The following is a 23,778-nucleotide window of genomic DNA, read 5'->3' on the forward strand; positions in this document are numbered from 1 at the left end:
TCCAACTTTGTCAGGCCTCTGCCTAAGCTCTCCAAATATACATCTATAACTTGTCAACATAACATGACTTACTTGGAAAGTAAGCCACCCTATCCTGCTCATTTCTCACCACTCTTTGCTTCTTGCTTTACATTCTGGCAGCATTGAATTGCGTGAAGTTCTCTGCTTACCCAAGCTCCTGACTCCACTAAAGCTTAGCCTAGACAGCTCTTCAGACCATACTGTGGCTGAGTGAGTTTCTCTGTGCATTACTTGAGCTGCACTAACCGTGTTTTGTCCTATTTTTTATCTGTTGTAGGATTTGAAAAGAAAAACAGCAACAAAAGCTGTGTCTCATTCATTATTCTTCAGCACACTGCCTCCTCATAAGTAGGAGATACTGAAGGAAGAGGGGAGAGAAGGAAGCAGAGAGGAGATACTGACCTTGAGAGAAACCTTCCATTCCCCCCACCTGCTTTTGGGCAATATAGAGACCCAATCAGGGAAACCTGGGTGGCTCATTGGTTAAGCATCTGCCTTCAGCCCAGGGCGTGATCCTGGAGACCCAGGATCAGGTCTCACGTAGGGTTCCCTGCATGGAGCCTGCTTCTCCCTCTGCCTCTCTCTCAGTGCATCTCTCAAATAAATAAAATCTAAAAAGAAAAAAAAAAGACCCAATCAAGTGGGGCAGATATTTAGCTAGACAATGTTCTTCTGAAGACACTCCAGAATGAAGAGTTTCTTACTCTTTTTAGAATTTTCCCACCATGACAATTCATTTCTAACTACTGTTTCATTCGTATTTCACCAGTATTATTATATCCTTATGCTTGTTCCTTCTGTTCTGAGTACACTGAGTCTATGAATCTTCCAATGTCTTTCACACAGTAGTCTTTCATAAGTTAAACACTGGTATCTGCATTTGAGTGATGCATGTATACAGTGCTTCATCTTAGGACAGAACACAACCCAGGGCAGATGAGGACATAGAGTTTGCAGCTAAAACAGAGTGGGACCCTAAATCCTGGTTCTATCAAGTATTAGCTTTGGGACTGTAGCTAGATTACTTGATTTCTCTGAAGCCCTGATTTCTCATCTGTAAAATGAGGATATATATTTACATAGGTATTACATGGAATTAAATGAGATGGCATATAAAATTTAGAGCATACTACTTAGCACAACTGTTTTTCGAGCCGGGAGGACTTGTGCTTGGCACTGGGAATACAAGAATGGTCCATTGGTCAGAGACAGCTAAATGTTGGTATCAAATAGATCCAGCCATGCAATTATATAACAAAATAGAAGGTTATTTTTCACTCATGTAACAGATTAGTGTGTATTTGTGGGGTGTCTACTATGTGTACCAGGTGCTGGGTTAGGTATTGAAGTTATGGCCTTGTACAAGATAAGCAAAGTCTCAAAATGTTCTTGAAGATGGGTTGCACAGGGGCAAAGGGTGCTTGCAGCCACTCACAGGTTAATGTCTCTGCCATCAACAGCAACATCTCCAATTCCTGGATGAGGATACTCTCTGAATTATCTGACTGTTGGGTCCCTGCCTGGTTGGGCAGAAGTAGCTAATGGGACAGTAAGATGGATAGGTTACATGGAACAAGAGAGGATGGTTCTTTAGAGCACAGAGCTGAGAAATGGTAAAGGCTGAAAGTTCCGATATGGTCTTGGGATCATATATACTTTCTCAACACTTGCAGCACACAGACTTCCTTTTCACATGAACTTCCCACCTTAAAGCAGGCATGCCTTCCCTAAAATCCCCTCCCCCCAAAAAAGAAAACCCAGAAAACCAAATGAACAACAACAAAATAAACCCCTGAGAACATCAGGGGTCTTAAATCCTCATGAAGTATGAGTTCCAATGCATGAATCCAATCAGACTAGGCTGAGATGTTGACATTGGATTTATTTGCATGACTTAATAGCTTATTTCACAACCCACTCAAAAGCTCCTTTTTCCATTGAGTTGTGATTATTTTGCTATATTCCCTGTGGATGAAATTCATATAAACACTGGATTTACTATATATTCCCCTTTGCCTTTCTTTCACTTAACAGTGTGTGAGTCCTGCCCACCTAATGATAAAAACAGTTTGCTAAGCAACTGAGCACCAGATTGTGTAAAAACTCTGTCTTGCATTCTACCTTTAAACAGCCCATGTGATTAAATAAGGCTCAACTTCAGGAAAGCGAAAGATGGAGACCCAATATTGAGTAAGATATGGATGTGATCCTGTTGGATGCAGATGGTCTTTTCAGCCACTTAGGACTGTGTGACAAAAGGGCCAGTGGGTACCTGTTACCTGTAGATGGTACTTTGGAGTGGTACCATGAAACTTGAAGGCTTGACTGGGTTTTGAATTTCAGCTCTATTGCCAATGAGTCAGATTATTTTGAGCAAGTTATTTAACTTTCCCAAGCCTCAGTTTTCTTGCTTCTGAAATGTGGTTACCAAGTCCTTACATTGTGTATAGCCCCAAGAGCTAAAATCATTATTAAACATGAAAAGGGTTTTCACCCTATACAATGGACACTCCACTGGTATACTGACTGTGTAGTCAAAGGGTCGATTCTCTCTAAAATTTAACTGTCAGACCATGTAGGTGTATTTTAATGGCCTCATCCTTTTTCATCTTGACTTAGTCAATTGCCCATCAATCCATAAACATTTCTAGAGTTCCTGTAATATGCTCATCACTGTACAATGCTCTGGAAAGACAAGAGAAGTTTTAGATTATAGCATACCAACCATGGAAATGCATTTTCTGGAACATGTTTTCCTATAAGGCTCAGCACAATTACTAGCAGATGGTTTAAAGAACTGTGCGTATTTCAGAATAATATGAATGAAATGGTCCATATATATTAAAAAATAACTTAGTGGAAATGTACCCATATATAAATAAGTATATTAAAAAGCAGATATGGAAGTGTACATACCAAATCATTAATAGCATTTACCCCTTGAGATGAAAGAGGGATTAGTATGAAAGAATCACTTGGGACTTAAATGTTTTTGTCTACAGGCTCTGAATGGTTTGAGGTTTTTGCAAGAATGTCTTTATGTTATTACTTGATTTTTAAAAAAAAATAGACCCTTTTTAGAGCAATTTTAGATTTACAGAAAAATTGAGCAAAAAGTACAGAGTTCCCCTATAGCCCATCACCATCCCCAGTTTCCCCAACATTGCATTAATGTGGTAGGCACATTTATTACAATTGATAGAAAATTTTGATACATTTTATTCACTAAAATTTGTAGCTTACACTAGGATTCACTCTTGGTATTGTATATTCTATGGGTTTTGACAAATGTTTAATGACATATATCCAACACTACAGTGTCACACAGAATAGTTTCATTGCCCTAAAAATCCCCTGTTCATCTTTCCCTTCCTCCCTTTGAGCCCCTGGCAACCATTGTTTCCATAGTTTTGCCTTTCCCAAAATGTCATATAGTTGGATTCATACATTGTGTAGCCCTTTCAAAGTGGTTTCTTTCACTTAGAATATACATTTGAGGTTCTGTGTCTTTTCATGGCTTTATAGCTCATTCCTCTTAGCACTGAGTAATATTCTCTTGTCTTGAGGTACCAGTTTGTTTATCCATTTAGCTACTGAAGGATATCAGTTGCTTCTAAGTTTTAGCAATTATGAATTATGAATTTTAGCAATTATGAGTTTAACAATTCAAAGCTACGTTAAACATTTGTTTGCAGTTTTGTGTATACATAAATTTTCAACTCATTTGGGTAAATATCAAGGAGTATGGCTGTTGGATAATTTAGTAAGAATCTGTTTAGTTTGAAAGAAACTGCCAAACTTTCTTCCAACGTGGCTGTGTAGCATTTAGCATTCCAACCAGCAATAAATGAGAGTTCCTGTTGCTTCACATCCTCTCCAGGATTTGGTGGTGTTAGTGTTTTGGATTTTCACTATTTTAATAAATGTGTAGTGGTATCTCATTGTTATTTTAATTTGTAATTCACTAATGACTTCTGATGCATTTTTTTCATATGTTTATTTGGGGATCCCTGGGTGGCGCAGCGGTTTGGCGCCTGCCTTTGGCCCAGGGCGCGATCCTGGAGACCCGGGATCGAATCCCATATCGGGCTCCCGGTGCATGGAGCCTGCTTCTCCCTCTGCCTGTGTCTCTGCCTCTCTCTCTCTCTCTCTCTGTGACTATCATAAATAAATAAATTAATTAAAAAAATTTTTATATGTTTATTTGCTATCTCTTCTTTGATAAGGTGTCCAAGTCTTTGCCCATTTTGAAATTGGGTTGTTCATTTTCTCATTTTTGAATTTTAAGAGTTCTTTGTATATTTTGGGTAACAGTTCTTTATCAGATGTGTCTTTTGAAAATATTTTCTTCCAGTCTATGGCTTATTTTCTCATTCTTTTGCCAGTGACTTGCATAGAGCAGAAGTTTTTGATTTTATTTAATTTTATTTTTTTAAGATTTTATTTAATTTATTTATGAGAGACAGAGAGAGAGAGTCAGAGACACAGGCAGAGAGAGAAGCAGGCTCCATGCAGAGAACCCAATGTGGAACTCGATTCCGGGACTCCAAGATCATGCCTTGGGCTAAAGGCAGGCACTAAACCGCTGAGCCACCCAGGGGTCTCCTTTAATTTTAAGGAAGTTCAGCTTATCAACTGTCTCTTTCATAGATCTTGCCTTTGGTATTATATTAAAAAGTCGTTGCCATAACCAAAACCATCTAGATTTTCTTTTATCTTGTTTTCTAGTTTTACGTTTTGCATTTACATCTATGATCCATTTTGAGCTAATTTTTATGAAGAGTATAAGGTCTGTGTCTATATTCTGTTCCTTTTTTCTTCCCTTTACATATGGTGTTCAGTAGTTTCAGCACCATTTGTTGAAAACAGTATCTTGGGGCCCCTCAGTGGCTCAGTTGAGTGTCCAACTCTTGATTTCAGCTCAGGTTGTGATCTCTGGGTTGTGGGATCAAGCCCTGCATCAGGCTTCACACTCAGCAGAGATTCTGCTTGCAATTCTTTCTCTCTCTCCCTCTGTCCCTCTGCAACATGCTCTTTCTCTTTCTAAAAGAAAGAAAGAAAGAACGAAAGAATGAAAGATAGAAAGGTGTATCCTTTCTCCATTTGGTTGCCTTTGTTCCTTTGTCAAAGATCATTTGACTATATTTCTGTGTTTCTATTTCTGGGCTCTTAATTATTTTCTACTGATTTATTTGTCTGTTCTTTGGCCAATATCACAGTGTCTTGGTTACTGTAGATTTGTAGTAAATCTTGAAATTCAGTATGTCAGTCTTCTGACTTTGTTATTCTCCTTTAATATTTTGTTGGATATTCTTGATCTTTTGCCTTTCCATATAAACTTTAGAATCAGTTTGTTGGTATCCACAAGATAGCTTGCTGGGATCTTTATTGAGATCGCACTGAATCTGTGAATTAATTTCAGGAGAACCGACATCTTTACAATATTTAGTCTTCCTGTCAAGTTATTTGGAATCTCTTCCTCTTTCTCTTTTGATCTGTTTTGATTTCTTTCATAATTCGAGTTTTGTAGTTTTTCTCATATATATGTTGGACATAGCTTGTTTGATTTATACCCAAATATTGCATACTTTGATATTAATGTAAATGGTATTGTTTTTTAAATTTCAAATCTGGCACCCTTGCTATAATCACTTATTTTTTCCAAGAGAATATTGCTTATATAATTAAAAAAAATAAAAAGGAATGGAGGAGAAAGTGATTTAGCATACTTATGTATATCATAGTCATTAAATGTGATGAAATATTTTGACACCAGGTATGGCTTTCACGAATTTCCTATAGTGACTTAGAATTGCTTCTGTTTATGTTTGTTTATATGCAGATTCATATAATGAATTAAACAAAACAAACACCAGCATTTCTGGGGTGAGTTTACAAGAGATGTGATGTTAATAGGTCCTATAGATATTCAAACAGGTGATAATATATACATAAGTCAACTAATGCTAATAAAGTACATGAAAAAGAAGAATCTAGGCAGTTTCCACAATCGTGAATCAGTGACATGGGTGTTAGTAACTCAGAGACACATTATAGTTTCAATACAGAAAGCAAGGCCATATTGAATTAACCACTTCATTATAACCCACTCTCTTAGTGGAAAGTGAAGAAGATCTAATTTGTACACACTTGTTTGACTTCTAAGGATGGCTCCTCCATCTCTTTGCCTTCCATATCTTCTCACTGTTTTCTCATTGGCTGGCTCCACTAGGGAAGGGTATTCTGGAAAATGTAGTCCTCATTATCAGCTTTGCAATATAGATTGCTGAGAAGGAGTTGGTGATAGGGGTTGACAATAGATTATCCAGCCCACCTGTGTTACTTGTTTTTGTGACTGGGTATTCTTTCCCTGCAACTTTGGCTTCTCCAAAGTATATTCTTTTTCTTTAACATATGTGCAAATGATTTTTCTATATACAGTCTTACCTGACTTTCTTTATAAAATGACTATATGTCATGTCTCCTTTCATAGTCTTGAAGCATTTTCTTTGTACACCTTTTATATTGTGTAGTCATATTTAACTTTGTACAAGAGTTCTGCAAAAGGTCTTCTTTCCCTAACGGATTACAAGCCTCTTGAAGGTAGAGATTATCTCTTTTATGTCTGAATATGCCTCAGATAATCTGGTAGTCATGCACATAGTAGGTACTAATCGAATATTTGCTTAACCAATTAACAGGTAATATCACTTAAAATACTGTTACGATCAATGTAAGTCATTGTGTAAGTAAATTGGGCCATCACTTTGCTCTAATAACCATAACTAAAATGAATATCCCATTTAAATTTTTGATTTATTAGGCCCTTTGTACTGCTGCTCTTTTACTGTAATAGTGTGGTGGTTTGCACTGGTCATTAACTTTCAGTCTAAAGTGATGAAACCTTAGCACAGGCTTGGTACATTCAGCCTGCAGAATGGCGTTTCCTATATGATCAGACCTGGTATATCTGAGAGCAGCTGAATGTCTCCTCTAATGATTCTAGAACACTGCAGTGAATGACAAATTACTGGTGTCTAATATTATATGATTGGTAAATGACTGTTATGTGCTTTATTTCCATCCCTCCAGGAAGGCTAGATTATTCCCCAATAGCAGATTGCCATATGAAAATGCCAATATTTACTCTCTGTTGATCCAAGGTAACAATTCAGGAGCAGTCATTTGATATAAGACACTCATGATTTTTTACAAATCGATAACTAGTTAGGAAGAATGACTCTCTGCGGCACCCTGTTATGATGGGGTTGACCTTCAGGTCCAATAGGGTGGGTTTAACAAAGAATTTCTGCACTGCCAGCCCAAATTATAGTCTGACTAGAATGGGTATTTGGTTTTATCTGGGCTCTCAAATTGATAGAAGCTCTTCTTATGTCTCAGAACAATAATTCTGTTTCCACAGTGACATTAACATAAAAAATTCAAGTAAAACAAGAAATACCTACTGAGTTCCTCACATGGTGCTTCCATGTACTCGGCACACCTCTGATTTTGTGTGTCAAGCATTACAGAGCCACAGTTTGTCCCTTTGGTTTTTGCTTCTTCCTCTTGGTGGGTACCTCCCTGTTAACCTTCATCCCCCAGGTCTGTTTCCAGTCATGGCTGCTCGTTAGTAATGCTTCTTTGCTTGCTTGCTACATATTTCTCTCTCTTCTTTTTCCAACTGTGTTACTTCCTGCGTGAGCTATTTTCTACTCTCTTGGTTTTCTGCCAACCTTACTATGACACTGGCTCAGGATTCTGATGACCCTATTTGTGGATGGGCACACCCTCTCTATCTCTACTTATGACTTCATAGCCTCTTTCCCTCAGATGGCCTCCAGTCCCCTCTGCTTTGTAGCAACTGGGAACCCCACCAGCCTTCTATTCCTCAAGTCCCCTCTGTGCTCAGCAGCGTGGGCTGCCTCTGCATCTCTCTCACTCTGCATTTACAACCTCATCTCAAGATTACATTCAGCCTCTGAAGTGTGAGACTCTGAGGTGCCACAACAATTGGCCAGAACTCAACCTGAAACTCTTTGGACTGGGGAGCGGCCTTTATGCTTTAGAAAGGGAAGACGGAGCAAGGGGAGCAAAAGTCAGACTTTAGAGTGATAAGAAAGAAACTTCTGGAGAGTTTCAGGGTTGAAATCTTCTATTAATATTCAGAGCCATGTTCCTACAGGCAAGATCCCCTTCCTATTTTATTTTATATAAGTATTGACATTTTGATATTCTTGATTCTTAATACTCAAAATAGCAGTGAAGATAACAGAGTCAGTCTCATAAGGCAGAAATTCCAAATAACTCTTTTCATGCTAAGTATGATTGGTTGCCAACATTTACCTGAGATGCTAAATTGGGAGGCATTTGAAGGCTATGTATAGACACAGTGGAAAGAGTTCTGTGATCATTTAATAATGTCTTCCATAGTTGGAGGAAGTAGGAGTGGTGGTCATGCTTTGTCATCTAGTCTTAAAGTTTTTATAAGAACTTTTGGCATTTTTTTCACAGATTTTTTTTTTTTTTTTTTTAGATTTAGCTAGCCAGAGAAAAATGGTGTTCCTTCTTTCAGAAGTTTTTGGAATGTAATGATCCTTTACCACCACCCCAGCTCATTGTCTTCAGCTTTGGCACAGGTAAACTGGTCATAAGAGAGCTACAGATGTTAATAAACAATGGATACACATTTGCCCCCATGTTAAAAATTGTCCAGCAATTCAATAGTTATCCTCCACTCAATGCAAAGCACAGGGGTATTTCTTTGTTTTTTATTTGTTTTAGCAAAGTCAAGCGCCTTTTGGTGGAGTAATCAAGTTGGTGTAATTGGAGAAGGTGAGAAGGTTTTGTTGGCTTTGATAAAAGACATATTTTTGCTTTGATAATACATGTATATATGTATGGAAGGCGATTTAGGTGACTCCCAATTCACAGATTTGGAGAATGAAGAGCAGGGAACGTGTGACTTATATTCCAAAATTCACAGTTAGTTCATAACCCATCTTTCTTTTGTGTGAGAGCTGACTTTCTTTTTGACCTCTCTTCTCCTTGGCTGTTCTTTTCTGAAGGCTATGGAAAGCCCACCCAGGCTGCCAGTCAGAGAGGAAGCCCTAGATTTGGGTATGGACCCATGATTGGCAGAGGTCATTTTTGAGGGCCGTTCAGTGCATGAGTCATTAGATAGAACAGGAGAGGGTCAGGTAATAATGTGGCATCCTGCCAAGAGCTCTGAAGCCAGGCAGAACAGGAATAGGGATTAAATCAGGACCCTGTGCAGGAGCAAAGTAAGGAAGCCTTATGTGACTGCCTAGAACAGAGCTAGAGTACCTTTCATGCCACTCACTGCACACATGTAAGGAGTGTTCAGACTGTCATCTGTGTGTGTGTGTGTGGGGTAGAAACAGTTTAAAGATCCAGGACAAGAATGAAACCAAGCTACTGGCTCGTGTTTTTTATGTAGAGATCTTTCATTGGCCATCTTCTTTCTGGTAGATGGACTCAGTGGCTCTGTGATGGGGTAGTGATATTCAGGCAGGTAGATCTTTAGACCTAGTCAGAGTGGGCTTGAACTTTACTACACAAAATAATACTTCAGAACTGCCACAATACTATGTAAATAACAAGCACTGTTCTGGTGCTAATGAGTAAACAAGTTTTCATTTATCACACATAAAAGGAGAAGCTTGGACTAAGGGGTCATTTCTTCATTAATGGATGGTTCCATTGAATATTTCCATAGGTGGCTTGATCTTGGTTTCAATACAATTATCTATGTGAGCATGTTTTGTTTAAAGACAAATGTAGTCATCCTCTTTCTCATTGGAGAAATGGCTTTTCGTTTCATATTGGACCTTCAGTGTTGTGTGTAGCGGGTGCCTCTCCTGGTGGCTGGCCCACCAGAGGTACTCAATGAGCATTTGTTGGATCGGTGAACTTCAGGAGGATGAAGAGAAGACTAAGAGTTGAGCAGCACTGGCTGTGCTGAGTAAGGCTCAGAGATCTCAGTAGCTGAAGGAGCAGTTGGACTCCTTGGCTAGAGCCCCAGGGCATTGTCTTATTTAAAGCTCATACTAATGTGTAAGTAGCTGCTATGATTCCTATTTTACAGATCAAAAATTTGAGACTTAAAAGTAAGTAGCCTGGAGGTCATGCATAAGGATGCCAAAGGTCCAAAGACCAGTCTTGAGGTGTGATTTTATTATTAATATCTTTTTCACTTTGTGGTGGTTTTCTGGGCCCTTTTAGGCAGGTACTGCCTATAACATTTTTTTTTTTTTTTTTTTTTTTTTTACAAAAAGACATGATTTTTTATGTTGATTCTAGGGTTGTTCCTGATAGTTCTCTGAAGAAGCTGAAATAAGGTCAGGTTGTTCAAATACTTACATAGGACTTTGGAACCTGTTGTACCTATGTTCAAATCTAAACTAGTCAGAATTTTATTAATGCTGCTGGGCCTTATTCTCTGGAGAATTGTGTGGCAACACTTATAGTTCAAGGTGATGAAGTCAGATTCCTTTTGTAAGCATGAACTTGTTCCTTTGTTTCTACTTTTATGTTTATTTATTCCTTAGAACTAACCCCAGTATCATTAATTAATAGAAACAATGTCAGTAATTGAAGCACTGTACAAATATTTAAATGAACTACAAGATTATTTGGCAAATGGAGATGCGTACATCTAAAAACTTATTATACAACTTACACTTGGCAATGAATAGACATTTCTGTTTTCACCATACAAATGCACAATACCAGTTTAATACAAACAAATTACTAGTGGAGTGGAAGTAAGTATAGTTTTGACAAAAGTAAAATAAAACTCATATGCATGAATATAATAAAAATAATAATGCATTTTATTTATTTGTGTCGTGTCTAGCCACAGCTGCATTTTAGCTGCTTTGTAATAAAATTAAAGCAACCAGTTAAGTGCCGATTAGCTGGTTAGAGACTGATCAGATTATAGTGGCAATTAAACTCACTATAGAACAATGTATTCAATCACTCTACTTTCCTTCTGCAAACAAAGTCTTGGAAAAAAGTTCTTTATTACATACACATGCTTTGAGTCGCAGCATGTTGATGCAATAGCAAGAGCTCTGGGCTTGATACAAGGAAGAGTGGAAGCTTTTTCTTGAAGCACATTCCAGCAGGGGTGTTAGGGAGTACAACATAAAGAAGGGTATTCAGGTAGAAATGAATGTGTGTATTATATGTGGGACAGCGAGATAACCTGCCTGAGTGGAGTAGATGGAATTATGAAAGGATGCTTTCTCATCAGAAGCAAAAGGTTGAACTCCATGTAGAAGGGAATAAGGAGCCACAGTCAGTACCAGGATAAAACCAGTGCTGGTGGATTTGGGGATTACCTATGCTCGCATACCTGGGAAAGGCGTGACTTCACACACCAGTCAGGTAAAATGCTACTTTCTTTTGAGGATGTTTGGAAGCAACAGGATCTAGTCAATCCCCAAAGTGACATGAGAGTCATCCGTGTGCCCCGTATACAGTTTTTTTGCCATATCTATTGGCAGAATTGATATATGTAGTATATTAATGTACATTTAATATCTTTGAATTGACTTACTTTTAAACCATAAGTTTTGAAAGGAAACCCTGCCACTATTTTAAATGGGAAAATCATGCCACCTACCACGATGAGAAAGGAAACACAAACATACTTAGTGAAAGTAAATTATCACAAATTAATTCAAGGTAGATGCTATTTCCTGATAATGGCTCTGAACCTGAGGCTTATTCTCTCTTTGTTAAATGAGGAGATTCCCGAGTGTTAGACAGCTGATTAAGACATGTGGCACCACATTGAGGCTTTATCCTTGATATAAGAAAAAAGGATTGAACAGGAATTTAAGCAAGTACATTTCTCAGCATGTGATGTCGTGTTGTGTCACACCACCTCCAGGCAGTGGCTACATTCCTCTTCTGTGTGTCCCTGAGGTGTGTGCCCACCCCCTGCCCACCTTGTAGGTGCCAGTTGTCCACTGTGAGCTGCTCTGAGCTGCTGGTAGGAGAGCAAAACTCCTGTGTAAAACCTACTGTTCACGAGTTGGGATTATGTCTAGCTTTTACCTTCTCTTAGCCCTTTACATTCTCATAGAAATATTTTAAAGATGGCACAAGAAAATACATGCTTCTAGAAAGATGCTGGGTGAGTCTGTTTAGTTCTTAGGAATGATATTAGAGAGTCTGTCCCCTTGTCCCTTTCCTCCTCTGTAGGGGATGCTATTTTGCTCTGTGCTGTAGATGGAAGCTCAAGCCTGGCAGGATGGGCCAATAATTTTCAAGGAAGGGGATAGGGTGAAAGACTCCCCAGTGTACTTTACCTACTCTATTGTCAGGATATTCCTGTTCCTCACAGGGCATAAGGAATACTTTCTAAAACCCACATGGGAGAAAATTTCAGCAGGATGAGGAAAAATATTTGGAAACTATGGGGGCTTCCCTGGATGTGTTTATGTCATACCAATCTGTGGTCCAGAGGCCAAAAGATTGAGCTTATCAAATCTCATTAGTTCTAAGATACTATGAAGCATAAAAGGCACCAATAATGTAATAAGAGTTATTGGAGACTTTTTAAAAAAAACTGCTACATTAAATATGCATTACTTGAAAAGAACCCTAATGAAATACTAAAATGTGAAGAAAAGTGGTTATTTTATTTTATTTATTTTATTTATTTCATTTTTTAAATAATAAATTTATTTTTTATTGGTGTTCAATTTGCCAACATACAGAATAACACCCAGTGCTCATCCCGTCAAGTGCCCCCCTCAGTGCCTGCCACCCAGTCACCCCCACCCCCTGCCCTCCTCCCCTTCCACCACCCCTAGTTCGTTATTTTATTATTTATTTTTATTTTATTTTATTTATTTATGATAGTCACACAGAGAAAGAGAGAGAGAGAGGCAGAGACATAGGCAGAGGGAGAAGCAGGCTCCATGCACCGGGAGCCCGACGTGGGATTCGATCCCGGGTCTCCAGGATCGTGCCCTGGGCCAAAGGCAGGCGCCAAACCGCTGCACCACCCAGGGATCCCTCGTTCTTTTAGAATTAAAAAAACAAAAAAACAAAAAACTTTTATGTCATGGTTTTTACCAGTTTAGCATCATCCCATTCCTTTAGAGTGTCTTCTGTTTGTATGTCTTTTCTGTTTATGTGATTCCAACTGAAATGCAAGTCAAATAAGAATGTACATCCTTTAGGATTTATTTTTTTTGTACATACATATATGTTTTTTAATCAAAAAAATAAATCTGGTATGTACCATCAGGATGGAGTGTGAGCTTGTGATATTGTTATGATAATTTTGGGCCCAGTGTCTATTTGGTCCAACTTCTGGAAAACATATGCATGCACATGCACACACACACACACACACACACGAGGCCAAAAGAAAGCTAAGTTACCTTTGCTATTAACTGGCTCTTTGTGACTTTATCTCTGTTGGGGAAGAAGACCTTCCTCTGGTTCACCTTTTAGCTGAACTTAGAATCAAATGAACATGAGACACATTAACTGGAGAAAATCAAATTTAATAGGTGTATGTACAAGGAATCCATGTAAATTTGAGATTCCAAAGACAGTGAGGCAGTTTGGTGCTTCTGAGATCTCAGGAGAGGAGTAGGGGTATGAAGATACAAAGCCCTTAGCAAGAGGATGAGGGATGTTTGGAAAAACAAGATTACTCTACTGGGCAGATAGGTTCCTTATGTAAAGTGGAATCTCTAAGGGCACCTGGGTGGCTCAGTCGGTTAAGTGTCTGCCTTTGGCTCAGCATGATCCTGGGCTCCTGGGATCCAGCCCCATATCTGGCTCCCTGCTCAGCCTGTTTCTCTCTCTCCCTTGACTGCTCCCCCTGCTTGTTCTCTCTTGCTCTCTCTCTCTCTGTCAAATAAATAAATAAATAAAATCTTTTTGAAAAGTGGGGAGAATCTCTGTTAATATCTGTCTTACCGTTATAGGTTCTCCTTTCCAAAATAAATTTAAGCAGTTGAGGGGGAGGCAGAGAGTTTTTCCTGCATCTGCTGCGTTTTGATTCATTTCAACTCCATGTTATCTTTATGCCAAAGCAGCCCATTTTGAGGCTGTCTGCCCTGGGCCCCTACATCATCCCATCTGCAAGTAGAACCATGGTGATTTTGACTGAACATTTGGTGAATGGTTTTACCTATATTAAAATAGCTGCAGTGGCTTGGAACCAGAGCAATCTATTTCCCTAACTTCGTGTCAAATCTCACCTGGGCAGTGGGAGGTGCAGCCAATCCGGAGCACCCAGAGTACTAGAAGAAAAGGAGCCAAAGAGTAGGAGACAGCTGGTGCAATGCTGGTTGGTGCTGATCCAGGAACTTGCCTCAGGCCTCCTCAGGCTGGGACAGTATCCTCGGTGCTGACCTAAAGAGGAGACAGGAACGGAGGGACAGGATGGGAGTGGAAGAAAGAGAGGAAGTCATCCTCTGTGTGAACAGGCATGAGAGAAGATGGACATTATACTGTGCTCCTTTAAAAACTCTGTCACAAGGAATCATAGCACTCTCAGTAGAGCTCCTTTCCTTCTGGAATGAGGGAATTACTTGCCTTAAATCTTCACTCTGTGAAAGGAATAAGGAGATGGAGCAGGAGAAGGAGAAGCCTTGAGCTGCAGCAATGAAGCTGTGTGAGCATCGGACTGGGAGGACTGTAGAGAATAGGGACTTTCCTCTGTCCCTCCCTTGTTTCTCCTCCAATTGTCATGAAAACTCAGGGGAAAAAAAAAGAAAACTCGGGTTTCTGACCTACTACTGCTTAAGAATGGATGCATTTTTACAGACAAATGTTTTTCTGAAGTAGCGAAATGAATATTGAATCATACACTTGTCAGACTGGATATTAGAATAAAAAGGGGGAATACTTAAATGGGGGAGGAGTGACTTTGGATTGTTTGCAAATGTTGAGGACATGATGTTTATCAGACAGGGAGTTTGGGAAATTGCTATCCTAGCAACATTTATTCAGTGCCCAATGAATGTTTAGCACCTCAGCTACCTCAATTAAAAATAATCAATCTCTATCATCCTGATGAGTTGCTCTGAAAATAACCACCAATTATCCCAACTTCAGTAGAGAAGATAATATACCATTAATTGGGGGCAGACTGGAGAGGAATACAGAGAAACCTAATAGTTATATGATAAGAAGACCTTCTATATCCTATCAATGAACTCTACCATTCACCAGCCCTTGCCGACAATAAACATGGAAGTGCTCTCTTTCAAAGAGACTCTTTGAGGAAGAATCTTTTTTTCCCTGGGACCCCATGAAAATGATTATGATGCCCCTCAACAATTCAACTCTCCTATTTCTGTGGTTTGGGGAATTTACATCATGGTAGAAAAGAAGGTGGTGATTTACAAATTGAGAAAGGGATGACTTGGGTTTTGTGGTGTGGTTATTGGTAATTACTTGCTGTCCTCAGATACTGAAGCATTTATCATATAAAAGGACTAAAATTCATTTTTTCTAGTTCCCGATGACAGACACTATTAATAAGGAAGCTGATTTTAGCTTGAATTAATAATTGTAGCAAATTCATAGATATAACAGTAGGATAATCAGCCTTACAAAGTAGTGATATTCCCATGAGTAGAAGGATTCAAGCAGAATTAAAGTTCTTTGGCAGCTAGTAACATAGAACAATTTGGGCTAACATAAGTTAGAATGGAATTTATTAGAAGGTTAACAGGGAATTAACAGAATTAAGATGCATGCAGCAGGACCAGGCTTAGAAATAAGAAAGGAATCAAGATGGAATTTACTTGACTGTTGAGATGCCATTATAATAATGGATGAAAGTATGTCACCCTACTTAGGATTTAAAGTTTTGGAAGAGAAGAACTGGCTGGCTAAGTTTAGGTTATATGCCCGTCCTTTGTCCATGTAGAGTGGGGACAGCAGAACATCTGTCAGAGGTCTCCCAGGATCTCTTCAAATCCTATAGTGAAATGGTAGGGCACTCAATTTACTATCCTACAAAGACTGCCTACAATAGGGAAAATTTCCCAAAAGGGAATTAGGATGCTGTAACAAAAAGGAAATAGAGGCTAAGGAGCCAAACATTAACAAGAAATTGGCTGAACATCCATTAGGAATGCCATAAAGGAGAATTCTTCATTGGGCAGGAAATTAGGTAGAAAGGCTTGGTACCTCTGGCTCCAGTAATAATTATGGGCAAGAAAAATATCATCCTTGAGAAATTAGAGCTTGGGCCTCCTTAAAAGTAGCCAGGTAAATTTGAATATTAACATCCTCTGGTTTCTAGAATGGTATATAAGATGGGTTTCCCTTGGAAACTTTTTTATCTATGATAGAGTGACCAAATACTATGTCATATAATAAAAATTCACATGCCTAAACTCTTGGAGGTCCTTGTTGCTTTTTCTCTTCCCCTCTCCCATCCCTTGTAATTATCTGTTTCTAAATGCTACTTCAGGCAACCTCTTCAAAATCCCCTCTTAAGGGCAAAAATAGGTCCCCCTTCATTATGTTCCCATAGCACCCACTGTGCACATCTCTAGCAAAACAACAGCTCTAAATCATATATTAATTGTTTCCACCACTGGGCTGAGAGCTCCGTGATGCAGGGAATTTATCTTTTACTGGTATAATTTTAACTCGCAGGACAGAGATAGGAGATAAACAAACCGAAAGATGAATAAAGGGATAGTGACCAAAGGCCTCACAGGGTGGGGTTCTATCCTTCTCTTGCTGCCTTTTCAAATATGTCCGAATCCATACACTTCGTGGTCCTAAGCAGTGTGAATATTTGATCTCCTGGTATCTGTCAGGTGGAACCTTTCTCTAAGAAGCCGAAAGCATTTTACTCTATTGATTTGTTCTCACCAGAGCTGAGCTATGAGTGGTAAGAGGCATTTGTTTCAATTATGACTGTCAGTTGTATGATTTCAAATCACTTTTATCACAGTGATTTCAAGAGATCACACTTTTAATTTACAAAGCTAGCTCTGTAGAACTGCACCAAACCAAACCATAGTAAGGTATAGCCCAAGCTTTCAATTCATGGACATTATTATTTGGGGAAATTATCTTCCTTTCTTGTATATATATATATATATATATATATATATATATATATATATATATATATTGTGTGTGTGTGTGTGTGTGTGTTGCGCATGTGCGTGCGCTTCAGAATGGAATCCATGATTTAGGTAGGAACAAAAGCCCATAGACAAGCATAGAAATCATTGTAAAAATTCCCAACCAAAATGTTTTAGAGAAGACAGAAATCATAAGCAAACAGAAGGGAGTCTGAATGAAGTCATGAAGCTCTTATTTCAAATAGATTGTGGATAGGTTACTTACCTCTGAATACAATTCCTCCTGGTAGTTGTGAAATCTGTGAAATGAACATGAGAAAAGCAGAATATTATTCTTTAAGTTGGGGTGATATTACCAACTCGTTGGTTCTTGGTTGCTCTCCACTCTGCATAGATCCAGACATCCTGGGCAACTGAAGGGTTATTGGGGAGAGTGAGCAGAGATCTCTTCAATCCCATGGCCAATCACATAGGACACCAATAGCATGCACTCACTGCTTTGTTTCCTGTTCATGCTATTTCCTAAATAGTGGAGAAACTGATGAGTGGAATTGGGTTGTATACCTTCCATAATTTGCTACCTACACTGACTTGGTCAGAGTTGGCAAGAGAAGCAACACTCCAAAGAGCATTACTCTTGAGCATGCCATTTCAACCTGACCCTTTCATACATAAACCAAATCCTTCCCCTTCAGAACTAATTTTGTGGCAAAAATACATCTGAAGCTCCTCCTAGATCATCTCCCAAGATGGAGTTAGGCTGTGTGTGTGGATCCAACTCTAATTACTAATTATTCATCCATAAAGAAGAATGAAATCTTGCCATTTGCAACAATATGAGTAGATCTGGAGGGTAAAATAGAGGGTAAAATGCAAAGTGAAATAAGTCAGAGAAAGACAAATATAGTATGATTTCACTCATATGTAGAATTTAAGAACAAAACATAGAAAAAAGGAGAAAAACAAAAGACAGACTCAAATATACAGAACAAACTGATGATTACCAAAGGGGAGGTGGATGGGAGGATGGGTGAAATAGGTGAAGGGAATTAAGAGTACCTTTATCTTGATAAACACTGAGTAATGTATAGAATTGTTGAATTGTTACATTGTATGCCTGAAACTAATATAACACTGTATGTTAGGTTTTTTAAAAAATATAAATAATGTAAGCAATGCAGAAAATTACAAAGAAGGAAACAACACGTAAACAACACATCATCCTAAATCTCACTACCCCCCAAAAAATGCCCACTGTGACAATTTGAAGAGCATCTCTTATTGTACATGTACAATTAGGAAGTTAGAAAGATAGAAAAAGAGTAAGTATTAACCTTATAAGAATAGGACTAACTCAGAGACCATAATATACCTGCTTTATAAATAGAGGCACTAAATTTAGGGGCACCTGGGTGGCTCAGTCTGTTAAGTATCTGCCTTTGGCTCAGGTCATCATCCCTAGGTTCTGGGATCTGCCCTCATCAGGCTCCTTCCTCAGTGGAGAGTCTGCTTCTCCCTCTTCCTCTGCCCCACTTCCCCCTCTTGTGCATGGGTGCTCTCTCTCTCTCTCTCAAATAAATAAATAAATAAATAAATAAATAAATAAATAAATAAATAAATAATCTTTTAAAGATTTTAATTTTACTTGAATTAAGAGAAAAACCAAAACTAAAGGAATTAGCTAAACCTGAGACTTTTTTTTCTTACCATCATAGGTATTTATTTCTAAAAGACTTTCTAAAGGTTAAGAAAAAAATCTGAAGTTATTAGAAAGTTGGAGTCCTTATGAGTTTTTCACATCAATTTTACACAATATCATTTACTAGAGAATATGCCATGATCATGATGGGTTTCTCTCATGTCTTTCAACTCCTCTCTCACCACCTTCCAGCTTCGGTGCTTGCATTATGGGTTTATAACATCCTCATCCTGTTTTGCAAATGTAATTCTCCTGTTTGTTTAGCTCTGCTTCTATTTTCATTTAGACCCACTCTTCATTCCTGGTCCTTTTAATGTAGTTTGTATGTTCCAGAATTATTTATTTTTACTGATTTTTGGTTGGATAGCTTTCATCATCAAGGTTTGGGGTCTCCCCACCCCCTGCAAGGAAGGCCCATAACGATTGTATTTTCTGAGCTTTTTCACTTCAGAAAACATCTACCCATTGCCTTTATACTTGAATAACAACTTGGCTGAAAGGATATTCTTGGGTTATATTTTCTTTCCTGCGGAAGCTTGCAGGTTTTCCCACATGATTTTCAGAGATTGCCATAGAAGGTGTGAGGCCAAGCTGATTCTTTTTTCCCTGTTGGAGTTAACTTGCTTCCTTCTTCTGGATCCCTGAATAGCTCTAGTTTTATCCTCGATGTGTAATAGATTAATCAGGATGTCTTAATGCTGATTCTGACTTATTTTTTCTCAATATGATGTATCATTTCCACACATAGATTCAGTTCTTCCTCCTTTAGGGTTATGTTTCTGTGTGATAATCCAGTGTTCCTTTTCCTAGTCCATGGTTTCAGGGAATACCAATTGTTCTTTTGTTCGGTTACTTTCTCTGTCTTCCAAAATAATGCTTTGCCTTCCATTTGCTTTAACAAATTTCTTGCCTTTTCTTTATCCATTCATTACACTGAGTTTCATCATCACTCCTTTAATTTGGTTTTTAGCTTTGACTTTTTTTTTCCCATTTCTGTTTCTAATTTATTTATTAGATCTTTTTTTTTTTATAAATTAATTTTTATTGGTGTTCAATTTACCAACATACAGAATAACACCCAGTGCTCATCCCGTCAAGTGTACCCCTCAGTGCCCGTCACCCATTCACCCCCACCCCCCACCCTCCTCCCCCTCCACCACCCCTAGTTCATTTCCCAGAGTTAGAAGTCTTTATGTTCTGTCTCCCTTTCTGATATTTCTCACACATTTCTTCTCCCTTCCCTTATATTCCCTTTCACTATTATTCATATTCCCCAAATGAATGAGAACATGCACTGTTTGTCCTTCTCCGGTTACTGTGGCCAAGTTCAAAAAGGGTGTTGCCTGAGTTCTCCTCTGGGATTTTGATGGAATCTTGTCTCACATTTAGATCTTTCATCTATTTTGAGTTTATCTTTGTGTATGGTGCAAGAGAGTGGTCCAGTTTCATTCTTCTGCATGTGGATGTCCAATTTTCCCAGCACCATTTATTGAAGAGACTGTCTTTCTTCCAGTGGATCGTCTTTCCTCCTTTATCGTATATTAGTTGAGCATAAAGTTCAGGGTCCACTTCTGGGTTCTCTGTTCTGCTCCATTGATCTATATGTCTGTTTTTGTGCCAGTACCACACTGTCTTGATGAACACAGCTTTGTAGTACAACCTGAAATCTGGCATTGTGATGCCCCCAGATATGGTTTTCTTTTTTTAAAATTCCCCTGGCTGTTTGGGATCTTTTCTGATTCCACACAAATCTTAAAATAATTTGTTCTAAGTCTCTGAAGAAAGTCCATGGTATTTTGATAGGGATTGCATTATACGTGTAAATTGCCCTGGGTAATATTGACATTTTCACAATATTAATTCTGCCAATCCATGAGCATGGAATATTTTTCCATCTCTTTGTGTCTTCCTCAATTTCTTTCAGAAGTGTTCTGTAGTTTTTAGGGTATATTTTGAGAACCATTTGAATGGTAAATGGTTCTCCAACCTTTTATTTTCAGGTTGTAGGTGTCCTTCTGTCTAAAATGAATCTCTTGTAGACAGCAAATAGATGGGTCCTGTTTTTTTATCCAGTCTGAAACTCTGCGCCTTTTGATGGGGTCATTAAGCCCATTCACGTTCAGAGTTACTATTGACAGATATGAGTTTAGTGTCATCATGATATCTATTTAGTCCTTGTTTTTGTGGATTGTTCCACTGAACTTCTTCTTAAAGGGGAGTTTTAAGAGTCCCCCTTAAAATTTCTTGCAGAGCTGGTTTGGAGGTCACATATTCTTTCAGTTCCTGCCTGTCTTGGAAGCTCTTTATCTCTCCTTCCATTTTGAATGAGAGCCTTGCTGGATAAAGTATTCTTGGTTGCATGTTCTTCTCATTTAGGACCCTGAATATATCCTGCCAGCCCTTTCTGGCCTGCCAGGTCTCTGTGGAGAGGTCTGCTGTTACCCTAATATTCCTCCCCATGAAAGTCAGGGACTTCTTGTCTCTTGCTGCTTTAAGGATCTTCTCTTTATCTTTGGAATTTGCAAGCTTCACTATTAGATGTCGAGGTGTTGAACGGTTTTTATTGATTTTAGGGGGGGATCTCTCTATTTCCTGGATCTGAATGCCTGTTTCCCTTCCCAGATTGGGAAAGTTTTCAGCTAGGATTTGTTCAAATACATATTCTGGCCCTCTGTCCCTTTCGGCGCCCTCGGGAACCCCAATTAAACGTAGGTTTTTCTTCCTTAGAGTGTCGTTCATTTCCCTTAATCTGTCTTCATGGTCCTTTAATTGTTTATCTCTTTTTTCCTCAGTTTCCCTCTTTGCCATTAACTTGTCTTCTATGTCACTCACTCGTTCTTCCACCTCGTTAACCCTCGTCGTTAGGACTTCTAGTTTGGATTGCATCTCATTCAGTTGATTTTTAATTTCTGCCTGATTGGATCTAAATTCTGCAGTCATGAAGTCTCGTGAGGCCTTAATGCTTTTTTCTAGAGCCACCAGTAGCTGTATAATGGTGCTTCTGAATTGGCTTTCTGACATTGAAGTGTAATCCAGATTTTGTAACTCTGTGGGAAAGAGGGCTGTTTCTGATTCTTTCTTTTGAAGTGAGGTTTTCCTTCTAGTCATTTTGCTCAGTGCAGAGTGGCCAAAAACAAGTTGTATTGGAACACGGGGGAGTATCACTGGTCCGTCCAGCTGGTCTTCTGGGGGAGGGGCCTGCTGTGCTGATTTTCAGGTATTAGATCTTCAGTGGTACATAATACTTTTCAGAGTGTTTGCTTAGCTCTGGAATTTCTTTTATCTTTTCAGCTCCAAACTCTTATCAAATATTCTTATAAAGTTCTTTAATATTACAAAGCACTCACGGGGAACTTGTGTCTCCTCTTTGGGTTATATTTACTTCCAGCTGAGCTTTTCATCTGTCCTTTACATAATCCTCCTCTCTTCCTCTCACCTTTCTATCTCCCAGACTTGTCTGCATGTGAGAGAAGCATGCCTTCTCTTTGCATCCCGCTTACTAGTAAAATGGGTGTTTATGTTCATTTCTGAACTGGTAAATGGATCCCTTGACCCCTTTTCAAATTATTTGGGACTAGTTTGTCTTCTGAATTCTGAGATATAAGTTTGAGAACTGGATGTTGCTTTCTGCCTACTTTTCTAAAGGTAACTGGTTTTCAAAGTGTAGTCCTGGGACCAGCAGCATCAATTAATAAAGGAAATTCTTGGATCTTACCCCAGCCTTATCAAGTCAGAACCTCTGGAGATGGGTCCCAAAGATCTATGTTTTCATCAGTGTTCTAGGTGATTCTGGTGCATCTTAAAAATTTAAAACTATGGCAATAGACATTGTGGAGATGTGGAATGGAAAGCTATGTTGGAGCAGAGCACAACCCATGCTTGGGGACCTGAGCCCTGTTCTATCTTCTGAGAATCTATTAAATATCCTGTCCCTGCTCTATTTTCTGAGATCCTGTTAAATATCCTGGGCCTATTCCTCCACCAGGACTGTTCTACATCTTTGGACTAGACCACTTTCCTTCACTTGGCATGTTGCTCTGGTAATCAGCAAGCCCTGATGACCCTTCTGCCTCTGTTGGTGTATATGGAGTTAAAGAAAAGATCATGGGGAAGAAGAGCTGGCAGTTGGTGCCCTCAGGTGAACAGAATGGTGGACATTGGGAGTGGCTATAAGATGGCTGAGCTCTAAGTACTTACTGAACATATGATGTGAATAGCTGTTAGAGCCGTGGTTCTCAACAGGGGGTGATTTGGTAGGCCTCCCCCGACCCCTCCCACCAGGAGACATTTAGCAATGTCTGGAGACATTTTGGTTGTCCTAACTTGGGGAGGTGGTGGTACTGGCATCTAGTGGGTAGAGGACATAAATATCTATAAGACACAGGACAACATTCCAAAACAAGTAAGTATCTGATCCAAATGTCAATAGCACCAAGGGAGAGAAATCCTGCCCAAAAGGAAGGGAGTTTAGATAGGTGAGAATAATAGCCATTCATTATACTTTTCAATCAGTAGATGGGCACTTATACTGATCCAGGAGTGAGTGTGGTTACCTGTCCCATTCAGTCTTGAGTATTGCATTCATCTAAAAAAAAGAGAGAGAGAGAAAGAGAAAACAAACAACAACAACAGCAACAAACCCCTGGACTTTTTTAACTGAAAGAATTAAACATTTTACTTCCTTGAAGGCACTGTCATTGTGGCATTGTCTTACACTTGCACCAACACCCAGAAGTCAATTTTAATTCACTAAAGAAAGTTGTGTTAATCCTCGCCTTACCGGTTAAGTTTGTTGGCAACTCTAATGAAGTTTCCAAAATTAGATTCCTCCGTGGTCACCACAGGAATTGTAGAAAACATTGATTTGATAATAAATAAGTTTTCACTCCATACCCCAAGGATCTTATCTTTGAGCCTCATCCTTTGTGTAAAACTAATAGGTAA

General features: G+C 38.9%; 1 protein-coding gene across 5 annotated transcripts in view; it reads left to right on the plus strand.

Moving 5' to 3' along the window:
• Window positions 1-23,778, plus strand: part of FHIT (fragile histidine triad diadenosine triphosphatase) — a 1,388,110-nt gene that overhangs the window by 556,112 nt on the left and 808,220 nt on the right. For 3 of the 5 annotated variants that reach the window (XM_055344936.1, XM_055344935.1, XM_055344937.1), the window contains one exon: window positions 8,558-8,660. The exons of the other annotated variants lie outside the window; for them this stretch is intronic. The gene's annotated coding sequence lies outside the window, so the exon portion shown is untranslated. The remainder of the gene's footprint in view (window positions 1-8,557; window positions 8,661-23,778) is intronic. 5 annotated transcript variants of the gene reach the window in all.

Source organism: Nyctereutes procyonoides, unplaced genomic scaffold, assembly GCF_905146905.1.
Source record: "Nyctereutes procyonoides isolate TBG_1078 unplaced genomic scaffold, NYPRO_anot_genome, whole genome shotgun sequence".
Lineage (NCBI taxonomy): Eukaryota > Metazoa > Chordata > Mammalia > Carnivora > Canidae > Nyctereutes > Nyctereutes procyonoides.